The sequence below is a fragment of the Sceloporus undulatus genome, chromosome 3 (genome assembly GCF_019175285.1).
Source record: "Sceloporus undulatus isolate JIND9_A2432 ecotype Alabama chromosome 3, SceUnd_v1.1, whole genome shotgun sequence".
Taxonomy (NCBI): Eukaryota; Metazoa; Chordata; class Lepidosauria; order Squamata; family Phrynosomatidae; genus Sceloporus; species Sceloporus undulatus.
Window position 1 is genome coordinate 173,905,584 of NC_056524.1, and position 17,153 is coordinate 173,922,736.

At 40.7% G+C, this 17,153-nt stretch overlaps 1 protein-coding gene across 8 annotated transcripts in view; it reads right to left on the bottom strand.

Moving 5' to 3' along the window:
• P4HA1 (prolyl 4-hydroxylase subunit alpha 1) overlaps positions 1-12,162 on the bottom strand; it is a 62,970-nt gene extending 50,808 nt beyond the window's left edge. For 7 of the 8 annotated variants that reach the window (XM_042457539.1, XM_042457542.1, XM_042457544.1 and 4 more), the window contains exon 1: positions 11,920-12,162. The gene's annotated coding sequence lies outside the window, so the exon portion shown is untranslated. Of the gene's footprint in view, positions 1-10,433; positions 10,455-11,919 lie in introns of those variants that run through there. The other variant, XM_042457541.1, reaches the window with a different exon arrangement.
• Between the last annotated feature and the right edge of the window lie 4,991 nt (positions 12,163-17,153).

Genomic DNA, 17,153 nt, shown 5'->3' on the forward strand with positions numbered 1-17,153 from the left:
TTTTTTTAAAAAAAAGTGTCCTCCATTTGAAAATTTTGTCCCACATTTGTCCCGGTTTATTTATTTATATAATTTTTAAAAAAATTATTTAATTATTTATTTTTTGGCTACCCCTGATGTAAAGCATAGATGGGAAGCATGTGCCCCCGGATGATATGCTTCAACTATCATCCTCTTTTACTATCTAGAGTAAACTGGAGTTGTGGTTCAACATCTAGGAGGGCATTCTCCATCCCATCAATCAGATATTCACAACTGGTGTTCTCAAGCTCACATTCAGGCAGATCAATCCCACTTTCCATTTATGACAAGTGTAACTTATGAAAAAAAATGTGAGCTCTTTAACTGTAATAAAAGAAAGGATATGTCTGACAGCAGGCAATTTGGCCTAGAAGAACTAAATGACTTAGCTACTTACTGATCATTACTTCCTAGCTAAACATCATGCAAGCTATCTTCCACATTGGTACAAAGCTGTTGTTGTGCTTCAGTAAGATGTATACAACCCACTCCTATAGCCAAACTTACTACACTCCTTACAGATTAATCAGACTTAACACCAATACCCTGTTATGTTTATTCACATATTCCAATAAAACAAAAATGAAACTATTTACCAATTGAATTCTGTACAGGTTGAGCCTCCCTTATCTGAAATGCTTGGGACCAGAAGTGTTTTGGATTTCAGAGTTTTTCAGAATTTGGAATATTTGCAACTGCATAATGAGACATCTTGGAGACGGAGGCCACGTCTAAACATGAAATTCATTTATGTTCAGTGTATACCTTATACAGTGGTACCCCGGGTTACGAAATTAATCCGTTCCGCGGAGCCCTTCGTAACCCGAAAGATTTCGCAACCCGAAAAAGCCATAGGCGCTAGCGCTAAAAGCCGCGATTTCGTGCACAAAAGCGCCGAAAAGCACCAAAAAAATTTTTCGTAAGCAGAAAAAAAAACGTAACCCGGAACAGTTTTTTCCTATGGGATTTTTTCGTATCCCGGGAATTTCGTAAGGCGGTGCTTTCGTATCCCGGGGCACCACTGTACACATAACCTGAAGGTAATGTTATAAATAATATTTTAAAATAATGTTATACATGAAACAAAGTTTGTATACATTATTTGTTGTTTGTTTAAGGAAGGGAGGGGATAGTGGGATTCATTTTTATATTGTATGAATTTTATTATGTTTGTAAGCCTCCCCAATCTTAATGGAGAGGCGGGATAGTAATAAAATATTATTATTATTATTATTATTATTATTAATTATTATTTGAACGAAGCATCAGAAAGCAAAGGTGTCACTATCTCAGTCACCCATGTAGATAATTGTGGATTTTGGAATATTCTGGATTATAAGGGAGACTCAAACTGTACTGGATTTTCCCCCCTCAGGTTTATTTTCATAATAACCTTTTCCCTCACACTATTTTTTGAAAACTCTGATTCAGTCATCTCTAGCATTTTTCCTTCTTACATCAAGCTTGTACATTTCCTTTTTGATAAATACTGTACAGCAGAGAAATTAGGACAAATATCTCTGTCAATTATTCTTGAAGATACACCCAGATACAACTCTTAATTAAGATACATATCTTAACTATGGTACATATCAGAGCCTGAAACTTTAAGGTGGAGTGGCTTCTCATCAATTATCTCTGAATCTCCATGCAATTTCCCTTGGTGGTGTTCCTCACCTACTCTTTCCCACTTCGTATGAATTTACAAACCACAGTTGCTCATTCACATCCTTTTACCTGGTTCCTTGTCCTTATCTGACCCTATTTTCCTTTTGAGCACCAGAACTCCATTTTCTATTGCCTGCTGCTCCCTCCTTAAGAGGCACCCCCTTGAACCAGAAATGGCTTGTGCCATCAGCACTATATTAGGAGTCCATATCTATTCCATTTGTTCCATTCATAGAAAAGAAGGGCAGCTGGCAGGAACATCTAGTTGCAGGCCACCAGACCTCCACATTCATGTTTCATCGAAGCCTATGAGTTTATAAACTCACAGGATTTTTGAACCCACAAACAACAGCTGAGCTTTCCAACCAAAGTAGCATAGTCACCATGTCCAAAAAGAACCAGAAAGTTTATAGTTTACAACCATGGTTTAGAGAGGGTAGCATTTAATAAGACTAAGGCCTGTTACAGACTGCCAAAATAAGGCTGCTTCAGGTGTCTTTGGAGGTATGCTATTTAAATGATTCATGGGTCCTAAGAGTCCGGAGGTCGCGCCAAAGCCACACTCCATTCCTAAGCACCGGAGTGCAGCTTTGGTGCAGCTTCTGGATTCTTAGGATGCATTCATCATTTAAATAGCATATCTCCAAAGAGACCTGAAGCAGCTTTATTCTGGCAGTCTGTAACAGGCCTAGTATTTACAAAACCTCAACAACAAAGCCAAAAGCAAAAATTAACCTTGAAATTAAAACAACAAAGAACAACACTGCAACCCTGCAGTGTTTTGAGCACCAGACTATGACTCTGGAGACCAGTTTGAATCCCCACTCAGTCATAGAAATCTAATGGGTGTCCTTAGGCAAGTCACATACTCTCAGCCTCAGCCAAAAGCAAAGACAACCCCCCTCTGAACAAATCTTGCTAAGAACACCCCAGGTTGTCATAAGTTGTAAATAACTTGAAGGCACACAGCAACATTTGTAAAACAGGTACAGTGGTACCTCGGGTTACGAAATTAATTCGTTCCGCGGCTAATTTCGTAACCCGAAAAACCTTCGTAACCTGAATTGCCATAGGCGCTAATGGAAAAAATAGCTCTCTGCTGCCCTCCGGTGGCGGCCTTTCCATTGAAAATAGCGCCGAGGTTTTTTCGTAACCCGAAAAAACCTTCGTAAGCCGAAACAATAAATCCCTATGGGATTTTTTCGTATCCCGAAAAATTCGTAAGCTGGGTAATTCGTATCCCGGGGTACCACTGTAATAGAGTTTGATATCTGTCAGGCAGAGCATTAGTTGATGCTGTTTCCCACTAACATAATTAACATTCCTCAGATATATTGATGTTTACATGTTAAGTTGTCCTAACTACCTATACACTTGACTATACGTCGAGTACAAGTTGAGGTCAAATTTTGGAGGCCAAAATTGTGCATTTTTATATGATCCGTAGATATGTCAAGGGTCAGACTTAAGGAGGCAGCCCAGTTGGGGAGAGGCTATGGGGTGACTGGTCGTCCTTCCTAGTCGCTCCCCAGCTTGGGTTTCCCCACAAAGGGAGCCTGGCTGGGGACAAAGTACCATATTGTCCCGTGTATAGGTTAACCCAGGTTTTTTGGCTCAATTTTTTGACCAAAATTTCTTGCCTTATACACAAGTATATACGGTAGTCAGCTCTTCCGGGGTTTAAGTACCGTATTCAAGGATTCCTCTTTTTAAAAAACAACAAGGAAGTAGCCATTAAAAAAACTAACTTTGTTAGTGCCAAAGTCAGTTAAATCCTTTGGGCTCAGTATAAACACCATCTGCTTTGACATTGTGGATATACAAAAACATGTTTTCAGATTTTGTTAATAAAAACAGTGCAGGCATAAAATACTGAAGCATATGGTTATATCCTACCAACTGATAAGAGGCTTGGTAAGCATCCGAAAGGCTTGATGTCAAAGACTGGTGAAAGTCAAGATTCCTTTTGGATGATTACCAAGCCTGTGACCAGTTGGTAGCACCATTGCTTTTACCATCTTACCATCTTTTTCAAACTGCACTAAACGGAGCAAACTGCATCTGGAGAAGGGAAGAGAATAGTGTTTCCCCTTTCACTCTAGACAGAATTTTCAGCATTTATCCAGATGAAGGTACTCCTGACCAGTCAAAAGGTAGACAATGGGGTTCAACCTGTGCTAGGTAAAGATATACTTCCTTGCAGACACAGGTTCAGTTTGCGTGTCTTCCTGGATTCCTCCTGGAGACTGGGTGCTCAGGCTTCTATGATGGCCAAGAGTGTGTTTGTAGTTAAAGTTACAACACAACTGCACTCATTTCTGGAAATATCTGATCTGGCCCAGGTGACACATGCCTAAATCACACCTTAAACATTATTGTAAGAAGATCTTTATGAGGCTATCTTTCAAAAGTGCTCAGAAACTTTAACTGGCACAAAGAGCAGCAGACAGACTTTTACTGGGACTGGTTAAATGAAGCACCCAACTCCTCTGTTACATCACTGGCTACCTGTTTGTTTCTGGACACAATTCTAAGTGCTGGTTATGATTTACAAAGCCCTATACAGCTCAGGTCCTGGCTGGCTGAAGGATATCGCTTTTCTATAAGAACCTGCTGGAGTTCTAAGAAATTCTGTGAAGGCCCTTCTCTTGGCTCCACCACCCTCACAAACACACAGAATCAGGAAGTCATACACTTGGAAGACACCTCAAGGGCCATCCAGTCCAAATCCAACCATGCAAGAATACACAGTCAAAGCACTCACAACAGATGGCCATCCAGCCTCTGCTTAAAACACTTTCAAAGAAGGAGACTCCACCACACTTCAAGGCAGTATACTGTATTCTATTGTTGAACAGCTCCTACCATAGGGAAGTTTCTCCTAATGTTTAGGTGGAATCCCTTTTCCTGTAGTTTGCATCTATTGCTCCATGACCTAGTTTCTGAAACAGCAGAAAACATGCTTGCTCCATCCTCAATATGACATCCCTTCAAATACGGAAACAGGGGTATCATCTCTTAACCTTCTCTTCTCCAGGCTAAACAAACCCAGCTCCCTCACTCCTCATAGGGCATAGTTTCCAGACCTTTTGCCATTTTGGTTGCCCTCCTCTGGATGCATTCCAACTTATCAATATCTTTCTTGAATTGTGGTGACCAGAACTGGACACAGTATTCCAAGTGAAGTCTGACCAAAGCAGAATAAAGTACTACTATTGCTTTCTTTAATCTAGACATTATACTCCTTTTGACGCAGGCTAGAATCACACTGGCTTTTTTAGCTGCCACATCACACTGCTGACTCCTTCCTGGTCAGCTTGTGGACCACTGAGACTCCTAGATCCTTTTCACATGTACTGTTATCAAGCCAGGCATCACATTTAGTGGGAACACAGCTTTCTGAGGAACAGTTCCCAGGCTCTGTAACTCCCTTCCTAGATTGGTTCCTTTCTTATCATCCTCTTATCAGCAGGTGAGCTGAACTATTTTTAATGGATATGTTTTAAATAGTTTTAATTTTATAGATAAGCTAAACACAAATACTAATAATTTGGTTTGTTTTAACATGTATGCATTTTTTGTAGTTTTCTGTGGGTTTTTGGGGCTATGTGCCAGTCCTAGAAGAATTTATTCCTGACGTTTCACCAGCATCTTTGGCTGGCATCCTCAGAGAAATATGCCAGCCACAAATGCTAGTGAAACATCAGGAATAAACTCTTCTAGAGCATGGCCACATAGCCCCCAAAACCCACAAAAAACTATGGATGTCAGCCATGAAAGCCTTTGACTTTACATATGTATTTTTCATTTTTGTGAGCTATCATGAGTTCCAGTTCAGGGGGAAAGTGTGTTTGTGTGCATGTGTGTTTGTGTCTTCCAGTTGCCTGTCGAATAATGATGAGCCTATTAATTTTCTTAAGCAATGAGTACTAGAAGTAGTTTCCCATGTCCTTTCTCTGAAATGTAGCCTGAAATATAGCACCTGGTATTCCTGGATGGTCTCCTATCAAAATACTGACTAAGGCTGACCCTGCTTAGCTTCCAAGATCAGATGGAATATGGTGCCTTCAGGGTATTTAGCTTTCCTGGGGAAAAGCCAGGAAGTAACTGATAAAAAATAACATCTGTCCCACTTCTGAGGAACTATAATGTTCCAAGACAGCTTTCAAGGAAAAACTGAACAGTGAAGAAAACTGACAGGAATAAAATCAGTGCCTTTGAAATGTGGTGCTAAAGGAGAGTTCTACAGATACAGTGGACTTCTAAAAAGACAAATGAATGGGTCATTCAAAAGCAAATCAGGCCTAAACTTTCAACAATTAAGCTGAGGCTGTCATACTCTGGACATACTGTGAAACATACCGTCAGCAAAGTGAAAGGCAATGGAATTAAATTAATCAAGGAAGTCACAGCCCTGAATTTACAAGATGTTGACTGGCCAGTTGATGGTCAGCACTCTTGGTCATCATAAAGTCGTGATAAGTCAATATTGATTTGATGGGAAATAACAGCAAACAAACAAAACAATTTATGAGGACCTTTCTCACAGGGGAGGTAGTGTCTGTTTGCCCTGTGGGCATTCAACTTGCTCTAGCAAGTTCTGGAATTTTCTTTGCCTGTTTCCCTTGCTCTCTTCTTTTCTACAGAATACTTGGGAGTAGTCATGGGGATGAAAGCACTCAGCTGCAGCAAATGTTTGATTGATTGCTGGCTTAATTTCTCATGTCTTCTTTGCTTGCCTGCTTCATTCTTAGAAGACTACTGTCCCTGGATGCAATATTCCAAAATGAACAAAAAAAGTCTCAAGGGGTCTTGGGCTGATGTCACACTGCAGCAACAAACCAGATTGACACCACTTTAATTTCCATTGCTCCATCCTATGGATTTGTAGTTTGATGGGGCACCAGAGCTCTCTGACAAGGAAAGCTAAATATCTCACAAAACGACTAATGCCAGAATCCCACAATGTGCAGTCATGGCAGTGAAAGCGGTGTCAAGTTGCTTTATTTCTGCAATGGAACAGCAACCTTACAGTCATGGGCCAGGATCCAATGGTGTGCTTCCACGGCATCCTCCTAAATCAACAGCTCCTCCCTTGATTGCTGCAACCCACCCTGTGCATCCTAAAAACTCTCTTTGAAAAAAGAGGAAATTCCTTGGATCAAATTTGGGTCATTGCAGAGGTCAGAAGTGGAGGGCAGAATTTCCTAACTCTGCTGGCAATTGATGTCAAAATGCAGCACGGGATCTTGGGCACAGTTGGTAGTACTGTACACAGTCCTGCAATGTCCATGTGTATGGCAAAGGGATGGCAGTCCAGCTGCTGCAGGTACCAGACTCTTCTCTGCTTGCTTCCTTTCAATAGTTCCAGCATACAGTAGTTTTAAAAGTTCCAGTGTGTACCAGAAAACGGTTTATCTAGCTTGTTCATACATTCAAAGTATGTCCCAATAGATTTAGCAGGGATTCCCAGCCTGGGGTACAAGATGGAATTTCAGGAATTTCGGGGGGTGCACAAAGAGTGGCTTGTGTCACAAGTCATCACCCAGTGATGTACAGGCAGACCTGTGTATCGCAGTCAGCAATAAAGTTCCACGTTTGAACAAAATCATGAATGAGAAGCTGTGGCAAAGAAGTCATTGAATTTTACGTTTACAGCTGGGATTGATTTTACTGTTTATAATTTTTTCTAAACAAATTAGAACCTAATTCAAAGACATAGTCGCGTTAGTCTGTAGAATCAGTATGTAGAGCGATCTTGTAGCACTACGAAAAAGCTCACGCTGCCAACTTCTTTCATTCAGTTAGTCTCAAAGGTGCTAAAAGATCGCTCTACATAGAATCTAACTGTTCAATTTAGATTTGCTTCTTGTTACTGTATTTATTTTTTAAAAGTTCAATTTGTTCACTTGCAGTATTGTATGTGGTTCAATTTTGTTTTCAAAAGTTCGAAATTAGGGAATGCTTCATCTTCAAATGTGATATTACTTTTGCAGGGGGTGTGAACATTAATCAAACATTTACTAAGACTATGGGGCATAGAAAAGGTTGGAAAACGCTGGACTTGTGATGGTCTCCCATCACATAATTGGATACAGGATTGCTGCTACAGTGGACATTATATGGTCACAACTGCACATTCTTTTCAGATATTTTATTCAAGAAGAAAGTTATGCCTCTGTCTTTAGCGGTCTGTTTCAGAAATTCGAATTGATATAAATTGAATTCAGAATAGCCTTTCATACTGCATCAGCTCCAGAAATCCTTTACTTTGTTCTTAAGATCTCACATAGAAATTTTGAGTATTAAGAAAAACACACATTCATAATATTTCTGTATCATCTAAAACAGGATGCAGTACAAAAAAAACCCCTATAAAACCTTTTAAAGATAAATCAGATGTTTCAGAGCAGCCAGTCCACTATCAAATGAAAAAATGAACTTACATAACCCTGCATTTCTAAAAGCTGATTTTTTTTGCATCTGTGTGACCTGCTTAAAACGGCATGCTATTCATACTTAGCAAGCATGAGTAAGAGTCAGCATAAATAGCTTCTTTCCAGAAGTTTGTGAAGCGAGCAAAAGGTTGACGAAAGAATGCAACTGCCACGTATTTCACCCCTCCTCCATTCACGTAATGGACACTCAGTTTCTTTCCAAGTGAAATCTAATAAAAAGGACTGCAACTGAAGAAGAAGCAGTTAAATTTCTGTATAAACAGCTCTTTTTCGCTTTGGCTTTTTGGTCCACTCTGATGTTTGCTCCCTTTTATTTGCAGAGATCAATTTACACTGGGAGGGAGGGGGGAAACCCAGAGCATGCATTGCTTGCTAGGAATGTCTGTGCAAACCAATCCAGCTCAAACCTTTTAAATATGTGTGTGTGTGTGTGAATAGTATCTAATTTGGAAGAATCTAATGAAAAACTTGCCAAATTTAAAGTAAAGTCTGACTAAACTTTGAAATGTATTTTTATAACCCACATAAATATAACTTATAAAGACATAGCTGTATTAGTAAGGAAAATTAGTATACAAAGGGATCTTGTAGAACTTTTGAGACTAACTGAAAGAAAGAAGTTGGTAGCATGAGCTTTCCTAGACTTGAGCCTCTGTTGCTGTTATTGTGTCTTCAAGTTGGTTTCATTTATGATACTCCTAAGGTGATCCTACCATGGGTTTTTCTTGGTAAGACTTGTTCACAGATTTGCCATTGCTTTTTCCTGAGGCTGAGAGCATGTGACTTGCCCAAGGACAGTAGCAAAGAATCGAATCCTGATCTCCAGAGTCCAACAATCAAACCTAGGGTGACCAGATGACCTCCTTTTCCTGGTCCTGTCCTATATTTCAGCCTTCTGTCCAGGAGGAATTCTAACTTGTCCTCCATTCTGAGCATGACTAAGAAGCATGAGTTTATATTTATATGAGTGTTTCCAGTTTATTATTTTGTAATGGCATACATTTTTCTTGAATGTCCTGCATTTTACAGTGCATTGTCCTCCTTTGCAGTTGTGATATACAGTATGTTCACCCTGCTCAAAACACAAAGGCTCAAGTCTAGGAAAGCTCATGCTACCAACTTCTCTCTTTCAATTATAGTAATCCCTCCCCATTTATGGTCCTGCATTTGCATCCCTTGGTCTTTTGCGAACGGCAAGCTGGGAGGGACATAATGGCGTGTGCGCTAGAGCACACCCCCATTGCAATCAATGGGGCTGCAACATTGGCGGTTTTCCTGATTTGCGGGGTGGTGGTCTGGAATGGATCCCCCGCGAATTGGGACGACTGTCTCAAATGTTCCACAAGGTCCCTTTGCATACTGATTTTCATTACTAACACAACTAAGTCTTTGGATGTCCTATTTATTTAGGTAATAAAATGGTGGTGTAGTAGTACACTTGAAGTAGTAGAGTTGAAGTAGACCTAAGCCTACTTCCTCAGATATTACCATATATACTTGACTATAAGTCAACCTCATGTATAAGTCGAGGGCAGGTTTTGGTGCCATAATAATGGATTTTGATATGACCGTGGAGAAGTCGAGGGTGAAACTTAGGGGCATGAAACAAAGGATGTAAAGGATGATGCAAAGGAGAATGATGGCAGAGAAATTCTGGCAAGCATAACTATTTGTGCTCATCCTAACAATGGATGGATGAGAGAGTAGAGGGAATCCATGATTCTTTTTGGTGTTCCCAGGATGGACTAAGCTCTTGCCTTTTAGCACTCTATTCAGAGAAAGGGGATGACTCCTATGAGTTAAAGTACAGTACTTACATTGACCTGCGAATAAGTCGACCCAGGCTTTTTTCGACTAAAATGTCTAGACTTACACATGAGTGTATACAGTACATTGTTTTTTAAAATTAAACATTAGGCCTCACATGTGTTCTCGTATATCAAGACAGGCCAAGAAATCACAACTTATTCACTTTTTTTTGCCTGCACAAGTAAGAGCCAAAGAGCATGATGCCAGGCAGAGGAAAGGCTCAGATTTCTTCTCCCACAAAACCCACACACTCCGCAGCTTAACCGTTACGGAGTAAAACACTGAACCACTCTCAAAAGGAGCCGGAACAAGTGTGGGAGTTGACAAAGCAAGATTCACTTCCACGTCAACTCCTTTCTCGCCTTTGGGGGATTAGACGGGCTAAGGAAAGGGGAACAAATCCCTGCCAGGAATTTGACAAGATGAGACTGGCCTGAAATCTGTGCAACTCGCTCTTTACAGGGATTGCCAATTTACCAAGTTTCTCCATTCACTCCTTCCAGGCAACGTCCCTCCACTTCTTGGGGTGCAAAGCCTCTTTTTTACCAAAAAAAAGGGAAGAGGAAGTGTGTGGGGAAAGCAGGATTTTGCTGCTGTTGTGTGCCTTCAAGTGGTTTCCGACTTAAGGCCACCCAAGGCAAAATCATCATGGGGTTTTCTTGGCATGTTTTTTGTTCAGAAGAGGTTTGCCGTGGCTTTCCCTGGAGGCTGAGAGAGCGTGACTTGCCCAAAGTCACCCAGTGGGTTTTATGGCCAACCTGTGCATCGAATCCTGGTCTCCAGAGTTGTAGTCCAACACTCAAGCCAACATGCCACAGAGAGGGAAGCAGGGAGATGCCCTGGAAGGAAAGGAAGGAGGAAAGAGCATCCAGACAAAACACTGCTGGCCTCCAAGGGAAGGCCTGTGTGTCTCAGAAGAAGCTGCAACCGCACTGCAGAAATGATCCAGTTTGACCCTGCTTTAACTGGCACGGCTATGAACTTGTGGGATTTGCAGTTTTGTGAGACATTCCCAACTTTTCTATGATTGCATTTATCCTTCTCTGTCAGAGAGCTCTGGCATCACAGGAAACTCCAAATCTCCAAAACCCAAAGCATGGCGCCATGGCCGTTCAAGCCATGTCAAACTGGGTTAATTCTGCAGTGTGGATGCACAGTGGTGGATATTATTTTAATTCTTTTATTGTAAAGTTGTTGGGTTTTTAAAAAAATTATCTTGTGAGCTGCCTTGGGGTCTCTCTTCTGAGAGAAAGGCAGCAATAAAAAACGAAATAAATAAATAAACAAACAAACAAACTACATAGTTCCCAAGATTCCCTGGCACTCAGCCAAGGCTGGTGAAGCAGTCTCAAAGTTGGATTACTGCTGGAGTGGGTTTAAATGTCTCTCACAAAATTACCCTTCCCAGAATTCCACAGCATAGAGCCATGGCAGTTAAAGCAGTCTCAAAACTGGATAATTTCTGCAAAATATCTCTCACAAAGTTACAGTTCCCAGGATTCCCTAGCACTGAGCCATGGGAGTTAAAGCAGTCTCAAAACTTTAAATGTCTGTCACAAAACTTCCCTTCCCAGGATTCCACAGCATGGAGCCATATTATCAAAGTTCCTACAAAATGTCTCAAAAAACCCTACAGTTCCCAGAAATCCAGAGCATGGCAGTTAAGGGAGTCTCAAAAGTGGACCATTCCTGCAAAACGTCTCTCACAAAACTACCCTTCCCAGGATTCCACAGCAGGGAGCCATATTATCAAACTGGATTATTTCTGCAGCCAAAATGAGGGGAAGGAGTGGAGTGGGGGGGGGGGGTAAAAGGCAAAAGGGCGGTGGGGGGGGAAAAAAAAAAAAGAAAAAAGAAGAAGAAGGGGGGGGGGGGGGCTGGGGAGCAGGAGAAGAAAGCCAAGCACCCCTCCCTCCCTCCTTGCTGCCCCTTTCCTTGCCTGCAGCCCCAGGAGGGCCCCTACCTGAGCCTCTGGAAGGCGAGGAAGAGCTAGCGCCTTGCTCTGCTGCTCTGCAACTGTAACTCTAGTCTGCAAGGCCCCTCTCGGAATGCTTCCTCTCTCTCTCTCCAGCCGGGATCCCGCCTCCAGTCCTCCCCTTAGAAGCCAGCCATGGCTCTCTCTCTGCTACGTGAGCCTGAGCACAGACACTAGCAGACACACAGACAGCCCCTCTCCTAGTCTCCTCTCATGCGCAAGCGCAGCCAAGGCTGATGATGGGGCTGCTGCTGCTGCTGCTGGACAAAACCCCTCCCAAACAAAACTCTCCTCCTCATCCCCCTCCCACTGGCGTCCTCCTTTTTCCGGACGCGTCCTACATTTCCCAAGACTCCTTGCCCAGCAGCAGGGGTTCCTCCAAAGGGTCCTCCCACTTGCAAGGTTTTTTGTGTGTGTTTTGGGCATGTGTCCTACATTTCTTTTCCCCTCCAGAATGTTCCACAGTTTTCTAGAACATCCTAGATTTTTCCAGAATGTCCCACAGTCTGCCAGAAAGTCCTACATTTTCCCAGGATGTCCTACATTTCCGATGAAGTCTTACATTTTCCCAGAAGACCCATAGATTTTTCCAGAATATCCTACATTTTCCCAGAATAGCCTACATTTCCCAGAATTTTTTGTATTTGTCCAGAATGTCCTACATTTTCCCAGAATGTCCTACATTTTCCCAGAATAGCCTACATTTCCCAGAATATCCTACATTTCCCAGAATATCCTACATTTTCTAGAATTTTTTGTATTTTTCCAGATTGTCCTACATTTCCCCAGGATGTCCTACATTTTCCAGAAAGTCTTACATTTTTCCAGAACACCCACAGATTTTTCCAGAATATCCTACATTTTCCCAGAATGTCTTACAAATTTTGGAATTTTTTGTATTTTTCCAGAATGTCCTACATTTCGCAGTGCCGCCTCCTCCTCCTCCTTTGTGTGACCAGACGCATCCTCCTTTTCCAAGACGCACCCTACATTTCAGCCTTCCGTCCAGAAGGGATTCCAACATTTCCTCCATTATGCCCATGGCTACGAAGCATGGATTTCTATTTCTACAAGTGCTTTTAGCTTTCCTTTGGTCATGTCCCTACATTTATCTTGAAGGTCCCACATTTTGCGGTGCCTTGGCCTCCTTTGCGGTGAGGACATCTGGTCACCCTGGGCAAGAAGCTTCCCCATGCCTTTCCCCAGTGTTTTCTTCAAGAAGGCATGGTAGCAGAACTGTCACCAAAGAATGGTGAACATATATGGGCCGTGCAGCAAAGTACTATAACCTCCAGAATCCACAAACACAGTGATACTTTTATGGGACCAAATGCACAAAATGTTGAAAGCTTTGGAAGCTCCATTGGCTTCTTTGTAAGACAAGGCTGTTAAAAAGCATATACATGGATATGATGGGATGACTGTACTACTTTTTGTTAGCCATCCTAATCATGACTGTTAGGAGGAAAGCGGCACATTATTATTATTATTATTATTATTATTATTATTATTATTATTATTATTAAAGTTTATTTATATAGCACAGTAGGTTTTACACGGCACTTTGCAAAACCATACCAGAATACAGTACTGTACCAGTTTTAAAAAATCCTGCCTATGGCATACAATCTAAAATCAAAACATAGCAAAATATAATCTTAACAATTTATCATTAAAATGACTCTAAAAGAACAGACTATAAAACAATACACACTAGGACCTTGCCACTTTATTTCATGTGTTCATTTCATGCATTTATTTATTATATCATATATTTATTTCACTATTTAGATAATGTGTATTGGACCTTATCAGGAATCCTCTCGGTGTTACTTGTAAAAAGCTGCCATTTTTGTCCCTTTTACGTTTGCTTTATTTTCGCATTATTTCGCTTTTGGAGAAACGTTGTGTGATAAACTTCCTGGGTTTGTGGGTTTTTTCTCCTTTAAATCTACTTTAAAATCAGCTTAGAAACCTTATATGTTGATGGGTGAAAACCTGATCTATCTTTCTTCTAAACAAGTAGGACATTTACTCTGTCAAAGATGTTGCTCTAGCCTTTCTTTTAGTTACTGGGAGATTTATGTGGATTGTTTGTTTAATTAATCCTATTAGCCCAGTGGATTAAATTAATAGTGTTTGCTGTGCTTAAGAAACTGATGCCCATATAACTAACAGTGTTGTACATCATTCAAATTGCAAATGTGCCAGATCTTCTCAGTGGTTCTATATACAGAGTGTATGTGTGTATATATATATATATATATATATATATAAATGCTGCTTTCTAATTAAATTACTGGAACCATTTATTTTAACCATCTTTTAAGGACAAAGACTAAATAAACCAGTGTTAACAAAGCTGCATACACATATAAATTAATATACATGTTCTTAATGACAGCTAAACTGAAAATTACTAAATGCTAGAAAATTTAGTAGGACTCAACATCCAATCTTAGATTAAAAATACTCTGGTCTGTTGCTCTGAAGGGAAGACTGACTTGCAAATTAAAGGATATGTAAGAAATAGACACGAAAATATATTATTATATTTTGCAACATGGTTTATTTTCTTTTACTATATTCGTAACATGGACCACTTTGCATGGTCATGCAAGGATCAAGAGCAGTTGCCTGAAAAGACATGAAAGCAGATGGCAAGCTGCACTTGTTAAGAAAGTGGCACATGGAGTCAAGGGCACCTGACAGATATTGGTATACACTCATCTAAGGAGAAACAATGTGGAAGTTACCAACATATATATACAACATCTTGTATCTATGTACAGTGTATCTTAAACTGCAAAGGAGCCTAATTAAAATGTCTTAATATTGCTTTATGTTTTTGTTTTATATTTGTAATATTTTGTATTATACTGTTGGTAACTACCTTCGACAAGTCACCACAACTCTTGGCGACCTCTTAGATGTGGCATCTTCAAGATTCTTTGTCCTTCACTGCTCTGCTTAGATCCTGTAAATTCAGATCCATGACCTCTCTAATTGAGTCTATCCATCAGTAGTTTGCTGTTGTTGTGTACTTTCAAGTCATATTGTTACCAAGCATGGTTTTATATAAATTTTGGGTGCCAAGCGATCTGAATCTATGACCCCTGACTGACCCCATGGCTAGCTGCCATTACCCTAAGAGTGAGCTGACCACGTAGCCAGCAGCCTTGCTAGGCTTGGTCACAGGAAAAAAGGTAGATCTAAACCTTTCAGCAAGCAGTTTGGGAGTTGCCAGGCCAGTTTCGCAAGCTGCCCAAAGTAGGAAGACAACAGCAGTAGCTTCCTCCTTTTGAGAGCTAGTGATTGATTTAATGGCTCGGCCATTGAGATATTTGTCCCCTCCTGAAAAGTGCCAGACCTCTTCTTTGTGTATCCATTGTGTAAGTTTCAGCATAGACAAAGATAAAGTCATCAAGCCTTTGTTCGCCAGGCTGCCATAGCCTGAGGTTATGTTTAGGGGTATAAAAGGACCCCACTTTCAGCCCTTCTTTGGGCTTGTCAAGCATTAAGTTCCAAGCCTGATTTCCAAGGTGAGCTTGTTGAGCTTTGAGTTCCACACCTGAAACCTTGTTTGTAGAGCATCTCGCTCCAAGCTTGAGTACCTGGAGCCTTGTGCTCTGCTGAAATCACTTGAGCGAAGTCAAGCCCACTGTCACTGTCACCGGGCCTCTAGTTAGCTTTGCCAGCCGGAACTCTGCTCCTAGCCACCACGGTTGCCGCTTTCCTTTTCGCTCACGTGGCCGTGTCTCACCATCCACCATCCCTCAAACCGTCGCCATGGGGAAGACTTCGAAGGTAAATATCCCAACGGTGCCTCTATCCATTCTCCTTTACTCCCGAACTCACCCTTCCCTTGCTTTAGCATTGAATGTGTGTATGCATTAAGACAGAGTCTAAGATCAGCTAGTGAGCTTCATATAGTTCAGTGTGAACTTGATCCTGGATCATCCCCATCTCAGGCCAATGTTCTGATTTGGATTTCCTGCATGGCAGGGGGTTGGACTGGATGGCCCTAGTGGTCTCTTCCAACTCTAAGATTCTATGATTCTATGATTCTATGATCTTTATACTATATTTTTATAAAAATATGGGCATATCAATCACAACACACATTAACAAATCAGTGTCAGGTTCATAACAAGACAATGCAATTAGACAATGTTAATCATAGATGTATTGAATACTGTTCAACTCATAAACAGATGAGAATCTTTAATTATGTTTTCAAGTTGAACTGGCTCTTAATCTGATAAGATCATCACTATCTGCAATACTCAAAACAAATGCAGAAAACTCATTTATATAACTAAAACATGTAGATTCCCTGCTTAATGGTGTCTTGATAATGACTTCCCACTAAAGGGAAATCCACCAACAATTCCAGATTGTTAAACAGAACTATAAATATAGCCTTACAATATAATACTGTATTAGCATGTGGCTTATCTCCAATTAATATAACCAATGGCCATAGAATATAAGGTAAATTGTAGTGAAATCAGGATGTTATAGACCAATATGTATAAGGGATAATACAGATATTGTAGATGTAAAAGATCTTGCTTCCCAGCGGGGGAACTGCACAACCTTTGTATCTTCTTTTATCCTTTTGATCCTGGGAAGTTGTATCCAACCAAGATGGGCCAGTCACCAAAGAAGGCTGGTTGCCTCTGGGTGTTACTTGCTATTCAGATTAGATTAGGCTAGATCAGATTAAACTGGAGATCTAAGCGAGAGGCTGCCCAATTACAATTAATTAAGAAGTTTTACTAGTCTATCATCCAGAGGGTTGAATTGGTTTCTTATCATACTGTGTAAGTTAATTTATGGTTTGTCTAATGGCAAGATGTTTGTGTTATTATCAACAGCGTCATGAATGGCCAATACTCATAATGCAGTTGTGAATACTTTCTATATTGTCTACAATTCCCTCCCATTCCCAACTATGTATACTGAACTTGTAAGGAATTCTGGAAAACATTTTATGCTTCCAGTGGCATTGGCTATAGTCCATAAAAGCTGGTGCCATAATAAATTTGCCAGTCTTTAAGATGTCATAGGATTTTCCCTTGCTTTTCCTTGCTATTCATACACTTTCTTCCTTCTGTTCAGCATTCAGAAATTTAGAGCAATGAGCCACACATTCTGGGCACCTTTATTTTAGTGTAAAGCTGCCCCAGGAAAGCTGTTGTCTTGAAGGTGCCAAAGAT